This window comes from Bufo bufo, chromosome 1, assembly GCF_905171765.1.
Source record: "Bufo bufo chromosome 1, aBufBuf1.1, whole genome shotgun sequence".
NCBI lineage: Eukaryota > Metazoa > Chordata > Amphibia > Anura > Bufonidae > Bufo > Bufo bufo.
The window spans coordinates 163,230,764-163,244,896 of NC_053389.1; positions in this window are offsets into that span (position 1 = coordinate 163,230,764).

Below are 14,133 nucleotides of genomic sequence, written 5' to 3' on the forward strand. Positions count from 1 at the left end.
TTTGGTACCCAAACCCGAACTTCTGCACAGAAGTTCGGGCTTGGGATCGGTGTTCTGTAAATAGTATTATTTTCCCTTATAACATGGTTATAAGGGAAAATAATAGCATTCTGAATACAGAATGCTAAGTAAAACAGGGCTGGAGGGGGTTAAAAAAAATAAAAAGTCATTTAACTCACCTTTATCCACTTGCTCGCGATGCCGGGCATCTCCGTCTGACTCTTTTACTGTCTAGGACCTGTGGAGAGCATTAACTATAGTTTAAGGACCTGGGATGACGTCACTCCGGTCATCACATGGTACGTCACATGATCTTTTACCATGGTGAATCACCATGGTAAAAGATCATGTGACGTACCATGTGATGACCAGAGTGACGTCATCCCAGGTCCTTGAACTATAGTTAATGCTCTCCACAGGTCCTATACAGTAAAAGAGTCAGACGGAGATGTCCGGCATCGCGAGCAAGTGGATAAAGGTGAGTTAAATGACTTTTTATTTTTTTTAACCCCCTCCAGCCCTGTTTTACTATGCATTCTGTATTCAGAATGCTATTATTTTCCCTTATAACCATGTTATAAGGGAAAATAATAAGGTTCGGGTCTCCATCCCGATCGTCTCCTAGCAACCGTGCGTGAAAATCGCACCGCATCCGCACTTGCTTGCGGATGCTTGCGATTTTCACGCAACCCTATTCATTTCTATGGGGCCTGCGTTACGTGAAAAACGCACAAAGAGGAGCATGCTGCGATTTTCACGCAACGCAAAAGTGATGCGTGAAAATCACCGCTCGTGTGCACAGCCCCATAGAAATGAATGGGTCGGTATTCAGTGCGGGTGCAATGCGTTCAACTCCCGCATCGCATCCGCGTGGAATACTCGCTCGTGTGAAAGGGGCCTTAATAGCACTGTATTTAATTTATTAGGTGCCTGTATTATAAATCCCATAAGGTTCTGTAGGGAGTGTGAGGTCTCATGAGGCTAGTCACAGCTGGCTCCACCCTTCCCATCTAGGAGGTAGATTCTGGAGTTAATGGCTGACCATAATCGCCGCTGATCTGGCTACAGCCTCCTCTGCATGTGCTAGAAACACTGTAAGCCACAAACTGCCCACCATAACCAAAGGACAGGAGGGCCCCCTGTTCATAGATTGTATTTCTCTGCATATACTGTGAATATCATATAATTATATATATCTGATGATAGAGAAATTGCATCCCTTTAAGTTGGAAAAGGAGATTGGCCAGTCTTATTGAGAGAGAGAAGCTAGCCTCCATATACAACCTTTGGGAACTACTTGAATCAACTGTAAAGATTGCATTTCATGTGATTAGTGCTTGTGAATAGTGTTGATCACGAATATTCGAATTTCGAATTTTTATCGCGAATATAGGTACTTCGAAAATTCGCGAATATTTCGAATATAGTTATATATATTCGTAATTTCGAATATTTTAATTAATATATTTATTTTTTTCCGATTATAATTTTTTTTTAAATCAGTACACATGATCCCTCACTGCTTCTAGCTTGTGGGCCAATAAGAAGGCTGCAATATACTTGACTTTAGGAGTAGTAGTGTTTGCGAATTTTGCTCTATATTCTTTTTTTTTGAATATTTGCTATATTGCTATATATTCTTGTTTTAGAATATTACGAATATTCGAAAAAACAAAGTTATAGCAATATAGAGAATTCGAAAAAACCCGAATATAGAGCAATTTAGCTAATATAGTGCTATAATCTTCGTCTAATAGTTGTAAATTGAAAAATTCGCAATAAAAAATCGAATCCGAAAATTCGAATTCCGAAAATTCGCATATTACACAATCATTACCTTTCCGATTTTTCGAGTAAAAATCTACAAAATATTCGTGAAATATCGCAAATTCGAATATGACTCCTGCCGCTCATCACTACTTGTGAATAGCAGACATCCCAACCTGCAAAAACTAATTTCAGGGAGGTGCACTTCTCATTTCAGGGAGGTTTGATCTATGGTGTGGAGGACTGGGCTCATTACTCTGCCCCAAATTATCATATTTATGTATATGATTAAAGGGATTCTGTCACCACCTATAAGCCCTGTGAGCTAAACATATGCTCATGTCCAGGGTAGCATTCTCATTTCTAAGGTGGCCTTATAAAAGCTATTTGTGGCTTTATTCTGCGGAAAAACAGGTTTTACTAACCTGTCAATCATTGAATTAAGGTGCCCAAGCAGGGGAGGTCTGTGGATGCATGGTGCCCGGCCGCACGCATCGCCGTTCGTGCCCAGCGGCTCCTTCTACTCCTCAGTGCCGCCTCTCCCTCCCCCTCCTCCCGCTTTGAGATCCCGCGCGTGCGCACAGGCTCAGCCTGATGCGCCGTTGCGGACTGCTGGCATCGGCTTCTTCTTGCACTGTGTGCACGCGCCGAGAAGGGGACACTGCTACAGGTTGCCCGGAAAGGTTTACTGTGAGTAAACTAGAGATGGGAAGTTCGGATCTTTCGCATGAATCGGTTCATTTGAATCAGTTCATTCAAATGAACCGATTCATGAATCAAATCTTCGGTTCATTCGCTGAGCTGACAAGAAGCAAGTGAACCGAAGCTTAGGTTGCGCAATGCGCATGCGCGGATGCTTCGATTCACTTGCTGACTCGCTGAGTCGGCTCTTGGTCTGAGTCAGGAAGTTTATTCTTTAAAACCCTGTGTGTAATTATCTACCCCACTGTAGGAAAAAAACAAGCATCCAGGGGGTGTGAATTTAACACTGGGGTAAATAATATAATTAAAATGGAGGGTTAAATGTGTAAATGTATTTAAAAAAATACATCTCTCTCAATAGTTCTATAGCTACTGAATGAGACAGAAGAATGGATGCCTTTAACATATATATCTCCTTGAGAAGCCAATTTGACCCTAAAGGGTTAATTCAACCTGTAATCTAAACTCTGTGTCCTGTCACTTCTCTTATCTCTCTGCTCTGCTATCAGTAAACCTTTCCGGGATATATTGTTTCACATGGGTCGTCAGGGAGCCGCTATCTAATAGCGGGAGACTCCCTGAAAGTCCGGGAGACTTGAGATCCCTGGAATAGTGTGAATAGTGCTTGTGTGGATCACCTGCAGACCAGCTTCAGTAAAGTACTGGGGATTTGTTATACCAACAACGGCCTCATCATTATACCACACATTTACTCCGCAAGGAGCTGGCATCACCGTAAAACAGCAACATCAAGGGCACATCAACCACCATCAGGGAGGAGAACCCCAGAACCAGAGTGTTCCCCAAAGGGAAGAACCGGTGCGACCTTCCCATCACTGCACGCCAGCCCAGTGAGCTTCAGGAAACTGTAAGTACGACTACTGCACCCATCCAGCCACCCTCGTGTGCCCCTGCGGCCCGGTCACTGCACATAATCATGTGCCAGAACTAGAGATGAGCGAATCTATTTAATACAAATCAAAACTTTCCCAGAAGCTCCAGTTTTCAGCAGAGGCGGACAAAAAATTAATAAATACTAAAAGTGGACCTATGTTGTAGGTAGATCGAATTTAACAGAAGGCAGGGCCAGCATAAGTAGGCAAGGACAACATAAGTAGGCAGGACCAGCCAGACTAGTGCAGCACAAAATACCACACTGGCAGACCAAATGCCACAGTGCAGCACAAAATACTGCCGCCCTCACCACAGTATTCAAGTGTATCACCTGAGGATGGCGATACAGTTGAGCTTAGGAGGGCACCTGCAACCGTTGGCAAAATTGATTTGTACGAATCAATCTGTTTATCAAACACAGTTCTTGAGCAGTTAGGGGCTGTCTCTGCAGCTCAAGGGGCTCCATTCCCCCTCCCCGTTTGAGGCCCTGTCAATCCTACACCTGTGACGCTGCTCCAGAAGGGAAACAATACATTCACAGTACCTGCTCTGGGAGCAGCAACAGAGCCTCTGCGTTGGCGACACTACATGGAGCAGCAACGGAGGTGCAAGATAGACAGGGGGCTCCCACAGCGAAGACCAGATCCCTGCATAGTGGTTAAAGGGTGAAAAACACAGGACTGCCAGGATAACGCCCTTAGATATAGCATTAAGCCAAAATAGTTAGTTGGTAATGTGACACACCCCTGATGGGGTAGGACTAAGCTGCTGATTGGACTCAAAAGCGTCCCTTGGCCAAAAAAGTGGCCATTTACCTCAGAATTTTTTTGGACATGTAGCAGCGGAGGTATCTCATTGACGAGCGATTCTGCCAAAGATTTGCTAAGTTCTACTCTAATTGGTTAGACTTGGAACAATCAAACAGAGTCATATTAGGGCAATAAATTTATATCAAATAGTCATAGTGTGACGAGAAAGGGGGTATATTTGTCATGTCTACTAAATTAACCCCCCCCCCCCTCTCTCTCTCTCTCTCTAAGATAGACCCACAGGTGAGTATAGTTACATACAGTATGTACTGACGCTGTCCCAAGACTACAGCTATGGGGTAGACTGGCGAGGACTCATATTGTGTTAATTCGTATCTTTATGTCCCCCACGATCATCATTGCCTTAATGGAAGTGTCTGAGCTTAGTAGCCTATGTATTTATGTGCCAATAAAGCATGCATATGAAATGTGGTCTTTCAGACCCCTTGGTTTAATCGTTTTCCCGCCAAAATATCCATTGTGCATGGTGTCTAAATCACCTCCCCTTAGTGATAAACCAATATGTTTTGATGCCCTGGAATTGAAGGGTTTTCATTATTTGTATGCCTATCTCTACAGTGTTCTGCGACGGGTTGTCTTCCTGCCTTCTGATATCACCCAGATGTTCGCAGACAGTTTTGTCCACTTATTGCATATCCCACTCACATGTAATGAGGTACACAACTCTGTTTTACAGTTGATAACAGATCTAATGGTGTAGGTTTTACCCATGAGGTGCTGGTAAATGATTTCCCCATCTGAATCATATCACAGGTGACACAATTGCTGCACCTAAATGTACCTCTGCTTCGGTTCAAGTGCCATGATTCCCATAGTTGAAGGTAAAAAAGGCTGTGGAGCAGTCTATCCTTAAGTTTTATCTCCTTCTATAGCTGATCAGATGGGCATTGCCCATCAGATGTCCAATATCCAGAATATAACAGAATCTAGCAATTGTCTTTCTTACCTCTTTGTATTCAGAATCACATGTACCTATGATCCTCACTGTCTCTTTCCTGCATGTTAAGCTTGGGGCTCAAAAGTCTTTGTTATTGCCAAGAGCATGATGGCATGCGGGTTGCAGAATATCCTGTGGGTATTCTGCAGTGGCCGGGTTTAGGGTGGCCCCAACGCTATACTGGGTTCCCCTGGACACCGTTGAGGTGTCACCACTAGTGATGGACGAACATCACCTGGGACGATTCACGAACACGTTCAAATGTTCGCGAACCGCAAGTTCGCGGCGGGTCCCATTCACTTTAACCATCTCCCGACCGCCTAACGCAGGGATGCGTCCTGCGGGCGGCCGGGTTATTCCTCCTTGACGCAAATATAATGTGTTAAATGGCTTCTGTGCTCTCTGCTGGGTCCTCTTCGTTGGTTGGTCCCAGCAGAGAGCACAGATCACAGTGAGTACACCAAACACTACATATTTAGCCCCAGATCACCCCCCATCACCCCAATTAACCCCTTGATCACCCCTGTCAATCACTAGTGAAAGGGAAAAAAGTGATCAGTATAAAATGTCACATTTTTTTCCACCAGTATTGACTGTTAGGTTTTGGTTAGTTTAGGCCCCTTTGGTAGGTAGTTAGCTTCAGTTAGCGCCCAGCCCACCGCACCGCAGTCACTGATTCGCTGATTAGCGTATCACTAATCAGCATTGGTACTTTATAGTATCTGTAAGTGATCAGAACTGATCACAGTCAGATATATAATTGTATTAGTGTCACCTTAGTTTGCCCTCCACCCAAAACGCAGTGTTTGCCCGATCAGGCCTGATCGGTCGCCCACACGTGCGTTCACCCACGCCCGCCCCGCCGCAGTGACAAAATTATTATTATTTTTTTATCACTGCACAATCACTACACAAGCGCTGTGGCAATAAAAAAATCAGTTTTGATATTTTTTATCAATCGCAGCGGCTTCCTGTACTTTGCTAGCCTCCCATTTGTAAGACAGGCTTGCTTTTTTTCTTGGTAAGTCTCAGGGAATACACCCTAAATTTAGTTGACCAATTGCCAAGGAAGGGGTATTCTTCTAAAGAGGCCTACAGGCTTCTGACCCAGTCAGATGAGGAATGGGAACCCTCATCTGACGAATCCAGCGGGTCAGAATACGAACCTGTAGAAAGCAGTGGCAGTCTGACCCAAAGTTCGGACGAGGAGGTTGAGGTCCCTGATACCACCAGGCGTACCCGGCCCCGTGTTGCTAGACCACAGGTTGCGCAGGATCCGCTTCAAGGGCAGCAGAGTGGGGCTGACGCTGTCGGATTACGTGGTGAGGCATACACCAGCAGCGCAGCCCATCCTGGACCTAGTACCAGCACTGCCGTAGAACATGGTGAAGTGGCGAGCACCAGAAGGGCAGTTGAAGCTGGTACGGTGGCAGGTGCAGTAGTTCCCCCGTCGCAGCCACCGCACAGACAGGCCCGTAGAGCCCCTAAAGTCCCTGAGGTGCTGGCAAACCCTGATTGGCAGCCCCCATCTTCAGCCGCACCAGTAGTTCCCCCTTTCACCGCCCAGTCTGGAGTTCGGGTTGAGACAGCTCAGATCGGATCGGCACTGGGGTTTTTTGAGCTGTTCTTCACTGCGGAGCTCTTTGACTTAGTCGTGGCAGAAACAAACCGGTATGCCACTCAATTTATAGCTGCCAACCCGGGAAGCTTTTATGCCCAGTCTTTCCGGTGGAAACCGTCCAAGTTTCCGAACTTAAGACTTTTCTGGGCCTTCTCCTCAACATGGGCCTGACAAAAAAGCATGAATTGCAGTCATATTGGTCCACGAACCCAATTCATCACATGCCCATGTTCTATGCTGCCATTTCCAGGACACGATTTTAGACCATCCTGCGTTTCCTACACTTTAGTGATAACAGCACCTCTCGTCCCAGAGGCCACCCAGCTTTTGACCGGCTCCACAAAATTCGGCCCCTCATAGACCACTTTAACACCAAATTTGCAGATTTGTATACCCCTGAGCAAAACATCTGCATAGACGAGTCCCTGATACATTTTACCGGGCGCCTTGGCTTCAAACAATACATCCCAAGCAAGCGCGCCCGGTATGGGGTCAAATTATATAAGCTCTGTGAAAGGGCCACAGGCTATACGCACAAATTTTGTGTCTATGAGGGTAAAGATCAGACCCTGGAGCCGGTCGGTTGCCCTGACTACCTGGGGAGCAATGGGAAGACAGTCTGGGACTTGGTGTCACCCTTATTTGGCAAGGGGTACCACCTTTATGTGGACAATTTCTACACAAGTGTGCCCCTCTTCAGGCATTTGTTCCTAGAACAGATTGGCTGCTGTGGCACCGCGCGACCTAGTCGCTGGGGCTTCCCCCAATGGCTCGTTTAACCCGTCTTGCAAGGGGGGAGAGGGCTGCCTTGTGTAACGAAGAACTGCTCGTGGTGAAATGGAGAGACAAGCGTGACGTTTGAATGTGTTTCCATTCACGCAGACACGACAATCCAAATTGAACGGGCAACCAGTGTCATTGAAAAGCCCCTCTCGGTCCACGACTATAATTTGCTCATGGGAGGGGTGGACTTCAATGACCAGATGTTGGCTCCTTATTTACTCTCCAGCAGGACCAGACGCTGGTATAAGAAGGTGTCTGTATACCTAATTCAATTGGCTATGTACAATAGTTTTGTTCTCTACAGTAAGGCTGGGAGAACAGGATCCTTCCTCAAATTTCAGGAAGAGATCATCGAGAACCTCCTGTATCCAGGAGGTTCCGTGGCCCCAACCACCAGTGTAGTGAGCCATCTACACGAGCGACATTTCCCCAATGTCGTTGCTGGTACCTCAAACCAAGCGTCACCCCGAAAAAGATGTCGTGTCTGTAGCAGGATTGGAATAAGGCGTGACACCCGCTATTTCTGTCCTGACTGCCCTGACCACCCTGCCCTATGCTTAGGGGAGTGTTTCTGGAAGTACCACACACAGGTACACTTAGTATAGGGATTGCGTGACACAGGACAGGCATACAGGGGTCTTAGGGCCCTTTCACACAGAGCTGCTGCAAACCTCTCCTTTCACCTGGGACAAAGTTCATAATGTACTTCGCCACATCTCTGGGCGATTTGCGCTTTGCACATTGTCCCATGGGGAAGGAGAGGTTTGACCTCTAAAGGTAAAAAAAAATAAAAATCACAGGTAAGCAAAAAAGTTAATGTTCCAAAAGTTCAATAAAGTTTATAAAAGTTAATATTGTGTTCAAATGTTATATAAAGTTAATGTTAATAAATTTATTGCATTGCGGCCTTGTTTTTTTTTTCTTTTTTTACCTTCTAGGATCTAGGTGGACCAAGCGATCAACCAGCTGCAGCACTGATGTGCATTTTGACAGAAGCATTGCACTGCTGTCAGATTACACAAAGTCGGTGTATGCGGCGCTGCAAGACGAGATTTCTCCTCTGCAGTAAAAATGATACATTTGCCGAGGCTTATGAGCTGAGGGGCGGTGTTCATATGCTTTGGCAAACATTTTTTATAAAAAATAAAAAAAATCTGGCAATGATTTATTCATCCACATCGATTGATGTGAATGGAGAAATCGGGTTTGCCAGGGCATACGAGCTGACTGGGTTTGGCTGTTGGGCGGAGCTCCTATGTCCTGGCAGACGCCTTTCCCCTTCCTTTTTTTTTTTTGCACATTTTTTGGCAGAGATTTTTTCATCCACATTGATCGATGCGAATGAAGAAATCTGTGCCGTTCATTTTTTCTTTCAGCCCAGAGGCTGAACAAAAAAAAAATATCTCATTACCCGTATGCTCAATATAAGGAGAATAGCAGAAACTCCTAATACTGGCCATACATGTAATGATTGCGGAGACCCTCAAATGCCAGGGCAGTAAAAACACCCCACAAATGACCCCATTTTGGAAAGAAGACACCCCAAGGTATTCGCTGAGGGGCATATTGAGTCCATGAAAGATTGAACTTTTTGTCACAAGTTAGCGGAAAGGGAGACTTTGTGAGAAAAAAAATATATATAAATTTCTGCTAACTTGCGCCAAAAAAAAAAATCTTCTATGAACTCGCCATGCCCCTCACGGAATACCTTGGGGTGTCTTCTTTCCAAAATGGGGTCACTTGTGGGGTATTTATACTGCCCTGGCATTTTAGGGGCCCTAACGCGTGAGAAGTAGTTTGGAATCCAAATGCGTAAAAAATGCCCTGTGAAATCCTAAAGATACTCATTGGAATTTGGGCCCCTTTGTGCACCTAGGCTGCAAAAAAGTGTCACACATGTGGTATCGCCGTACTCAGGAGAAGTAGGGCAATGTGTTTTGGTGTGTATTTATACATATACCCATGCTGGGTGAGAGAAATATCTCTGTAAAATGACAACTTTGTATAAAAAAATGGGAAAAATTGTCTTTTACAGAGATATTTATCTCACCCAGCATGGGTATATGTAAAAATACACACCAAAACACATTGCCCTACTTCTCCTGAGTACAGCGATACCACATGTATGACACTTTTTTGCAGCCTAGGTGCGCAAAGGGGCCCAAATTCCAATCAGTACCTTTACGATTTCACCGGGCATTTTTTACACATTTGGATTCCAAACTACTTCTCACGCTTTAGGTCCCCTAAAATGCCAGGGCAGTATAAATACCCCACAAGTGACCCCATTTTAGAAAGAAGACACCCCAAGGTATTTCGTGAGGGGCATGGCGAGTTCATGTAAAATTTTATTTTTTTTCACAAGTTAGTGGAATATGAGACTTTGTAAAAATAAAAATCATTTTCCGCTAACTTGTGCAAAAAAAAAATATTCTAGGAACTCGCCATGCCCCTCATGGAATACCTTGGGGTGTCTTCTTTCCAAAATGGGGTCACTTGTGGGGTATTTATACTGCCCTGGCATTTTAGGGGCCCTAAAGCGTGAGAAGCAGTTTGGAATCCAAATGCGTAAAAAATGCCCTGTGAAATCCTAAAGATACTCATTGGAATTTTGGCCCCTTTGTGCACCTAGGCTGCAAAAAAGTGTCACACATGTGGTATCGCCGTACTCAGGAGAAGTAGGGCAATGTGTTTTGGGGTGTATTTTTACATATACCCATACTGTGTGTGAGAAATATCTCTGTAAATTGACAACTTTGTATAAAAAAATGGGAAAAGTTGTCTTTTACAAAAAAAATCTATTTCCGCTAACTTGTGACAAAAAATAAAAACTTCCATGAACTCACTATGCCCATCAGCGAATACCTTAGGGTGTCTACTTTCCGAAATGGGGTCATTTGTGGGGTGTTTCTACTGTCTGGGCATTGTAGAACCTCAGGAAACATGACAGGTGCTCAAAAAGTCAAAGTGCGTAAATTAATTTTTTTGCACCATAGTTTGTAAACGCTATAACTTTTACCCAAACCAATAAATATACACTTATTGCATTTTTTATTAATCAAAGTCATGTAGAACAATACATTTAGAGAAAAATTTATATAGAAATGTAGTTTTATTTGAAACATTTTACAACAGAAAGTGAAAAATATCATTCTTTTGCAAAAATTTCGGTCAATTTTGATTAATATCAAAAAAAGTTAAAATGTCAGCAGCAATGAAATACCACCAAATGAAAGCTCTATTAGTGAGAAGAAAAGGGGGTAAAATTCATTTGGGTGGTAAGTTGTATGACCGAGCAATAAACCGTGAAAGTAGTGTAGTGCAGAATTGTAAAAAGTGGTCTGGTCATTAAGGGGGTTTAAGCTAGGGGAGCTGAGGTGGTTAATGGCAAGAGAACCTGAAAAGCAAAAATTCCCACAAAAAATATGTATTTTAATCAGGGGCCATTTTTATGCGTCTTAAAGGGAAACTGTCAAAAATGTGGCCTGCGGAGCCTAGAAATTTTTTATTTTAGGCCACAGGAGTACAGGCCCCAAACATTAGGCATTCACCGGACAGAAAAGATCAAGTGATTATGTGGCTGGAGGTATATTAGACGGTCATTGTATATCAATTGTACTTCAGGCCAGTGGAGTACAGGCCCCAAAAATTATTCATTCAATGTACAGAAAAGAACAAGTGATTATGTGGCTGGATGTATATTAGACGGTCATTGGATATCAATTTTACTGCAGGCCAGTACAAATAAATGTCAAATACATATGTTTAAAAGAATGAAAAATTTAAAATTTTATTAAAAACATGGCTAACGAAATCCCCCCTCTTAAATAAACCCCAAATGATAATAGGTGAAATTCGATAACACGTGGTCATCACAGGTGTTGAATTCTTCTGCGGCCCCAACAATTAGGCATTCACCGTACAGAAAAGATCAAGTGATTATGTGGCTGGAGGTATATTAGACGGTCAATGGATATCAATTTTACTGCAGGCCAGTGGACTGCAGGCTCCAAAAATGATTCATTCACCGGACAGAAAACATCAAGTGATTATGTGGCTGGAGGTATATTAGACGGTCATTGGATATCAATTTTACTGCAGGGCAGTACAAATACATGTTAAATACATATGTTTAAAAGAACAAAAAATATAAAATTGGATTAAAAACATGGCTAACGAAATCCCCCCTCTTGAAAAAACCCCAAATGATAATAGTTGAAATTCGATAACACGTGGTCGTCACAGGTGTTGAATTCCTTCGAGGTCCCAAACATTAAGAATTCACCGGACAGAAAAGTCCTTTTATGCCGCTGTATTTACATAAGACAGGGACTATTATTTGTTCTGGGTGATGGCAGATATGTGTGGGCTGGCATGAGGAAATTCCATTAAACGTGGTCGTCACAGGTGTTGAATTCCTCCGAGATCCATGCCTCATTCATTTTTATAAATGTGAGGTAGTCCACACTGTCGAGAGCTAGGTGAGTGCGCTTATCGGTCACTATCCCCCCTGCTGCGCTGAACATCCTTTCGGACAGGACACTCAACAAGAGACAAGCCAAGAGTTCCATGGCAAATTGTGCCATCTCTGAACACAGGTCAAGCCTGCACACCCAGTAGTCAAGGGTTCCTCGGATTCTCAGAGCGTCCACATCGGCCGTTAACCCAATGTAGTCGGACACCTGTAGGTCTAGGTGTTCCCTGAGGCTGATCCGGAGGGCGACTGTCGATGGGTTCGCTGCAAGAATGATCTCATATCCGAAGTGACCAAAAATCTTCAAACCGCCCTCTTCTGGCATGCGCTGTAGGATTGGTACTCGCAACTGTTTCTCTGTGGGTGGAAATTCCTATGCCAGCGCCCTTAACAGCAGAATGCAGCATCTCTTGAAGCAAGGCCTGGAAATGCTACATTCTGACAGCCCTCTGTGATGCTGGTAACATGTCCGCCATTTTGTGTTTGTACCGTGGGTCTAAGTATGTTGCCACCCAGTAATGGTCCTTGCCCTTTATGCTTTTTATACAGGGGTCCCTCTTCAAACACTGGAGCATGAAGGCCCCCATTTGCACTAAATTGGAAGCGGTGGAGCGGCCTGGCTCCTGCTTATCGCCCAGGAGAATGTCGTCTTCGGTCTCCTCCCCCCATCCACGGACAACACCAGGTGCAGCGTACTCAAGTTAGGCTTAGAAATGTTCCTGGGTGTTGTAGTGCAATAGACACTAACCTGAGACGGCTGACTCTCTGCAAGGGCAGGTGATGATGAGAAATGTTCGTGACGCCAGTGCCAATTAAACGGTGGCACGCCGTTTGCTGATAGCAGGAATAACTGAGGAACCACGTGATGTTAAAACAGAATTCAAACTTTAGTAGTCATCATGCATGGACATAGATGCAAGCGCAGTCCCTTTGCAGACAGTTGGTTTTTCAATACGGTCGATGCAGGCAATATAGATTAAGCAAGATGACTTCAGAGTGTGAAACACAGGATTTGTAGTACAGGCAGCTTGCACTCTATTCCTGACTGATCCTGGAACATAGAAAATCTTCTCCAAGGCCCAATACCTTAACTCTGGCGTATATCCTTGGTTCTCTCTTTATAAAGTACCTCCTCTGTTATCTTGAGTACCTCTTGCTTTTCTTGACATGCCTCTGTCTCTCCCTCAGCTTCCTCAGGCTCTAGAAACTTCTGAACTCAGGAGGGGAACCTTCTCTTTGAATCTGGAACCCGGTTACAGGAACTGCCATACTCTCTCCTGGTTTGCAGGCTTCAGGCCTGGACTTGACTTGGACATAGTCTAAACCCCAACTGCTGTAGACTGGCTTTAGACTAGACTCCCCTTCCTTTCCCTGACTGGGCCTTATATAAACTAGGGCTCCCTACCTCCCTCTAGTGACTAAGAGCTGGAATGACACCCCTAGCAGGCCTGTACATGCAAGTTTCACAGTAACAGGGAAATACATAGCATTACATTACATTACATTTTATAAAGATAACATATACCAACTTCCCCATAATTAAGGAGGGACGACAGCACACAAAGTGACACTTTGGTAGTGACGGGCATTACAGTCCCCGTACACTACATACCCCACTGCTTTAAGCTGAGTACGACCTCGTACTCCATCAGGGCTCGCCCAACTGGAATCTCTACCTGAAACAGAAAAAGAGACATGCAGGCATACATATATGTAATTCATCTGCATTTACATTCATATCAGGTCCAATTGGCAAAGGTGAAGGTTAGTGACAAGGGGGCGTCGTTCTCTTCTTCTCAGGATAGTGAATGGAACTGGGGTGCTGACCTGGCACAGCGTAACATTATAACCAGGATAGTCCATGACAATGAATAAGTCCATAATAGAACAGCAAAATAGATAAAACAGTATAAAAGTTCTTGGAGGCTCAAAGAACAAACATGAGTCCGTACCCAGGTTATTTTCCTAATAAATCACAGAGGCTCTCGTGCGGTGGAGTCCATCTCTGGGCACATTTCCTTTTAAAAGAGCAAAAATCTCAGAGGCTCAGGTTCTTTTGAGTCTGTCTCCGGGCACGGTTCCTTAGTATCAAGTTGCACAATAAAATGACAGCAAAGACAAGTGC